Source organism: Nicotiana sylvestris, chromosome 3 (assembly GCF_000393655.2).
Source record: "Nicotiana sylvestris chromosome 3, ASM39365v2, whole genome shotgun sequence".
Taxonomy (NCBI): domain Eukaryota; kingdom Viridiplantae; phylum Streptophyta; class Magnoliopsida; order Solanales; family Solanaceae; genus Nicotiana; species Nicotiana sylvestris.
In genome coordinates, this window is record NC_091059.1 from 213,064,230 (window position 1) to 213,070,624 (window position 6,395).

Here is a 6,395-nt window from a genome sequence, read left to right on the forward strand (position 1 = left end):
ATTTGGGTCACATCAATGTGCACCCGAATTTAAGAATGTAATTTAATTAAGCCGCGCCTAAAGAGTCTAATGTGTTATTGTCCTTGGAGAAGGCAGGGAAATTCACTAGACCGCCCATCTCCAAATTCTAAATGTTTATTATGATTAATTATTGAGGGCCCCGCAATGTGTATCTTTCTTTGAACGGGGCTCATCTCATTATTTTAAAAGAGATATCCTAAAGTGGCTACATTTCTATTATGTTTGTCTCTAAAATAAAAAGGAAAAAAGTACGTGCTAATTTACTTGCATGCCTTTTAACCAAATCCGGATTTCCTGTCAATCATTTGATTTATTTGGTTAATTGTTTGCAAGATGAAGAATACCGTATCTCGTGGAACCTGCTTTTAATTTAATGAAAATTACATACAAGCTGATGAAACGCTACAACTACTCCAAACATTTCTTGAGTTGAATTTAACTAAACTTATTTAGGCTAGATTAAAGGAATTAGCTACTAGACTTTATTACTAATGGGATTTGAACGTGATCCTATGTACTGCCTAACGGGACCCGACAAAAGGACTAAAATAATCAGAAACAACATTGTATAAGGTTGGAGTATACATACCCCGTACTAACAAACAACTACAAACTAAAACACAAAGGACTAAAACTCAATCGAGTATCAGTTAACATATCCTTTCACACTATTGAATTATAAACTAATCAATTATACAGACCCATTAATATACCATGAATATTACAACAAATACTTAAGCTTCTTCAACCTTTTTCATTTCATGCTTTCAAACTATTTCAGTTACACTAATATGGGACTCGAAATGTGTACCTGGAATGCTGAAATGCAAAGAAGAAGAGGAGAATAACAGGGAAGATCAGCAGCAGCAGGAGTCAGAGTAACAGCAGCAATCAAAGCAACAAAGCAGAACAGGTTCTAGTGAAAGAATGGAACTATAGCCGACGGGAAAGTAGCCAAATGATAGCAGCACACAGTGTAGTAGCAACAGAACTCCAGACAATCCAATTCCGAGATAAACCAATGCAACAAACACTACCAGTAATCTCAATTGAAACTTAGGAGAAGCAATACTACCTAAACAGATTGACAACAGATGAACTTCAAACAAACAAAAAAGGTTTCTGATTTCCTGTCTGTTTTTATTTCTTGCTCTCTTTCTATCTCTATCTATTTCTCTCTGTATGTGTATTTCAAAATCCAGAAAGTCCCTCAATGTGTATGCCTTCCTATCTTTTACTTCTCTCTGTCTCTATTCTGAGAAAATCCAGCCCCCAAGTTAGTCTAAAAATCAGTCCTCTCTCTCCCAAAAAATCACCCCCTTTTCTAATGGAAGTTCTCCTGTTTTATAAGCCTAGCATCAGCCCTTTAATAGCCTTTTAGACAAATCAGAACCCCTCCCATGTGATCTATTTTCTTTCCACTCAACTACTTAAAATAAGACCCCTCCCATGACATTCCCTAACAGTCCCCTTTTCCATTTTATTAACTAAAAGCAGAGATGGGCAGCAGGAATATAACCTGACAGCATATGCTGTCAAACTATTTTAAACTTTAAAAAGGCCTTAATGCACATGTTGTGCACAAATGCACATGCCCCCATTTCAGACTGTAACTAAACAAAAATGAATCCTCAAATTTCTGATTCAAATACATCGATTATAAGTAGCTAAACTCAATTCCTAATTGATTCAGACAATGCTTAACAGAAACAGATCAAATTGTTATTATTCAAACAGCTGAAACTATTCGACGATACGTATCAAATCGACTATACTAATTATAACATGTACAATCGAAAACCATGATCAGACATCTAACAGTATTAAGCACATGATTCGAATTGTACTGGCTAAACAAAAAATTGCACTAGGGAATCAATTAATCAATCGAATTTGAACTCAATTAGTTGTGCAACTCAACACATATACATGATCAGTAAAAGGAAGGAAAATTTGATTGAATACAGAGGTCCGGGCAAGGTGGGCAACAAAAGTTGATACAATTCAAAAGCACAAACTAAACCAGACGTTTGGCCATACGGACAGACCTTTTAACACATACATGAACTGGACAAAGAAAAGAAAACACACTTACCTTAAAGCCCTTGAAAAAATCAGAAAAACCAAATCGTGTTTGAATAGACCCTTCTTGGGGTTGACTTTAATCGAAGTGTTCTCACTTTGACTAAGGTCCATTAGACCCTAAATACTTTGGCTCAAACGGACACAGACCAGTCACGAGGAACCCTAGGGCTCCTAAAAGCAGATCTGGGATTCATGTTTCCCTGGTTAGATTCGGACCAAACCAAACATGGTTTGGTCACGAGGGAGGTTCGGGGGACTGTCTGGTGTGAAACTGGGGTCAATCGGTGTAAGTCAGGTTCCGACTCGAATCTTCAAATAAAGATTCGAGAAGGGGGAAGGGGATTCGAGCTAAGTGGTTGGTGGATTTGGGTTCAGGATGGTGAGGTGCATCTATGGTGTTAAGGTGGAGGTCACCGGCGTTCATGCCGCCGGGTTTTTGGTGAAGGGAAATGGGGGCGGCTCTAGGGTTCCGGGGTTCTGGGTCTGTGAAGGGATGACTAAGGCAGGGGGGTTTGGATAGGGGGGCAGGGTGTGATATGAGGCTTTTATACGGGGTGGATGATTGTGTCTTGGCCGTTGGATTGCCACTGATCAACGGCTGTGATCTTTTCATTAAAAGAAACAGTGTCGTTTGCTTTCATACTGGGGTGGATCAGGCTGGGTTTCATTGGGTCGGGTCTGATAACGGGTAAAGGAGATGGGACGAGGGCTGTTAGATCAGCCCGGGTTGAACGGCTGAGATTAGACGGCCTTATACGGCGTCATTTGGGTAAAGGATTGGCCTGATCTGGGCCGTTCCCCTGAATCAATCAACAGCTCAAAAGGATGACGCCTATACGACGTCGTTTGGGGCATCTCGCAGAAAGCCTGGTTGGACTGGGTCATTTGTATGAGTTTGGGCCTGATTTCATTTGAAATTATGGCCCAAATCCAATGTTTTCCTTCTTACAACTTAAAAAATAAAATTCCTAATAAAATCATACCAATATTAATTAATACTCAAAACAACAATTATCACTCACATTGATATTTAATTAAAATAAAATCACTTAATGACAACAAACAAAAAAAAATAGAATAAAAGACGCATATTTTTTACGATTTTCCTTTTAAAACCAATTACGGTTCAACTACACACGACACAATTTTTTTTGTATTTTGTTTTCAATAAAAATAAAAATGGGCAAAAATCACAAACAATTAACAAAGTGCCGCGTAAAAATCCAAAATCGTACAGCAAGACCATTTGCTATTATTTTTTATTTCTTTTGGAGTGATTGTCGCGTAAACAAAAATCACGTGCTCACAGCTGCCCCTCTTTGTTCGGAAACACGAAGAGTTTTCGTGCAAAGATAAAGTGAGCGGATATGAGCGATTTTTGTTTGCCTATCGGAAAACTCCGTGTGAAGCACTTTTTTTGAAAGATTTGACCGAATCTTTGCTTCAAAGACTTCCTACATATCCTGGGCTACACAGGAATCAGGTCAATGTAGTTCGGGAAATTTTGGCAGCTGGGACTACCATGGGATTGCAATGCTTGCTGTTACTGTTGTCGCTGTTGTCATTGTTGCTTTACTGATCGCCTTATTACAACCAAAGAAAAATTGAAACTGAACTAAATACTTATATGCATGTCAACTGCTAGTTACAAGATTCCTACCTATGATTCTTTTGCAACTTGATCTTGGGTCTTAGCTGATTTTGCTTGGAGAGTTCGATCCGAATCTTGATGCTTGCGAGTTGTAGGTGCTTGTTTATCTCTGGGATACTGAGTGAGACGTGATTGGCAGAGTTCGGGACCTTGATCAAGTCTTGGAGCGATCCGCCTTCCATTTTTCCGGTATCTCGGGACATCTTCTTCTTCTTCCCCCATTTTATTATGGGTTGAGACTCATCTCGTGGGTCGTCTCGATCCATGCGCCTCGAGGTTAGACCTGCGGGGAAAAAACAAACGAACGAAATTTTCTGCCCCAGTTTCAACTAGGAAAATTTTGTGAGTTATTTGCCAGGAAGTTCATAGCATTGATGAAGGAATTGGATCAACGATATTCCCACAAGGTAAGAATACTCAGTTTAGGGTTGGAGCCCTAAGGCTGGCGGAATGGAAATGGTTCAGCTCAGGGTTGGAGCCCTAATGCTGACTAGCTGGGGAGAAGCTCAGTTTAGAGTTGAAACTCTAATGCTGACCAACTAGGGAAAAGTTCAGTTTAGGGTTGGGGCCCTAATGCTGACTAGAGGGAGAAAGTTCAGTTTAGGGTTTAAAACCCTAATGCTGACTGAATGGAAAAGTTCAGTTTAGGGTTTAAAACCCTAATGCTGACTAGCTGGAAAGAGTTCAGTTTAGGGTTTCAAAACCCTAATGCTGACTAAAGGGAAAAAAGTTCAGTTTAGGGTTTTAAAACCCTAATGCTGACTAAAGGAAAAGTTCAGTTTAGGGTTTAAAACCCTAATGCTGACTAAAGAAAAAGTTTAGTTTAGGGTTTAAAACCCTAATGCTGACTAAATGGAAAAGTTCAGTTTAGGGTTTAAAACCCTAATGCTGACTGAATGGGAAAGTTCAGTTTAGGGTTTAAAACCCTAATGCTGACTAAAGGAAAAAGTTCAGTTTAGGGTTTTAAAACCCTAATGCTGACTAAGGAAAAAGTTCAGTTTAGGGTTTAAAACCCTAATGCTGACTGAATGGAAAAGTTCAGTTTAGGGTTTAAAACCCTAATGCTGACTGAATGGGAAAGTTCAGTTTAGGGTTAAAAACCCTAATGCTGACTAAAGGAAAAAGTTCAGTTTAGGATTTTAAAACCCTAATGCTGACTCAGGAAAAGTTCAGTTTAGGGTTTAAAACCCTAATGCTGACTAAAAGAAAGAGTTCAGTTTAGGGTTTAAAACCCTAATGCTGACTGAAGGAAAAGATCAGTTTAGGGTTTAAAACCCTAATGCTGACTAAAGGAAAAGTTCAGTTTAGGGTTTAAAACCCTAATGCTGACTGAATGGAAAAAGTTCAGTTTAGAGTTTAAAACCCTAATGCTGACTGAATGGAAAGAGTTCAGTTTAGGGTTTAAAACCCTAATGCTGACTAAAGGAAAAAGTTCAATTTTGAGTTTAAAACCCTAATGCTGACTGAATGGAAAAGAGTTCAGTTTAGGGTTTAAAACCCTAATGCTGACTAAAAGAAAAAGTTCAGTTTAGGGTTTAGAACCTTAATGCTGACTGAATGGAAAAAGTTCAGTTTAGGGTTTATAACCCTAATGCTGACTAAAGGAAAAGATCAGTTTAGGGTTTAAAACCCTAATGCTGACTAAAGGAAAAAGTTCAGTTTAGGGTTTAAAACCCTAATGCTGACTGAATGGAAAAAGTTCAGTTTAGGGTTTAAAACCCTAATGCTGACTAAAGGAAAAAGTTCAGTTTAGAGTTTAAAACCCTAATGCTGACTGAATGGAAAAGAGTTCAGTTCAGGGTTTAAAACCCTAATGCTGACTGAATGGAAAAAGTTCAGTTTAGGGTTTAAAACCCTAATGCTGACTAAAGGAAAAGTTCAGTTTAGAGTTTAAAACCCTAATGTTGACTGAAGAAAAAGTTCAGTTTAGGGTTTAAAACCCTAATGCTGACTAAAGAAAAAGATCAGTTTAGGGTTTAAAACCCTAATGCTGACTGAAGGAAAAAGTTCAGTTTAGGGTTTAAAACCCTAATGCTGACTGAATGGAAAAGAGTTCAGTTTAGGGTTTAAAACCCTAATGCTGACTAAAGGAAAGAGTTCAATTTAGGGTTTAAAACCCTAATGCTGACTAAAGGAAAAAGTTCAGTTTAGAGTTTAAAACCCTACTGCTGACTGAATGGAAAAGAGTTCAGTTTACGGTTTAAAACCCTAATGCTGACTGAAGGAAAAGAGTTCAGTTCAGGGTTTAAAACCCTAATGCTGACTAAAGGAAAAGTTAAGTTTAGGGTTTAAAACCCTAATGCTGACTGAAGGAAAAGAGTTCAGTTCAGGGTTTAAAACCCTAATGCTGACTGAATGGAAAAAGTTCAGTTTAGGGTTTAAAACCCTAATGCTGACTAAAGGAAAAGTTCAGTTTAGAGTTTAAAACCCTAATGCTGACTGAAGGAAAAGATCAGTTTAGGGTTTAAAACCCTAATGCTGACTAAAGGAAAAGATCAGTTTAGGGTTTAAAACCCTAATGTTGACTAAAGAAAAAAGTTCAGTTTAGAGTTTAAAACCCTAATGCTGACTGAATGGAAAAGAGTTCAGTTTAGGGTTTAAAACCCTAATGCTGACTAAAGGAAAAGTTCAGTTTAGG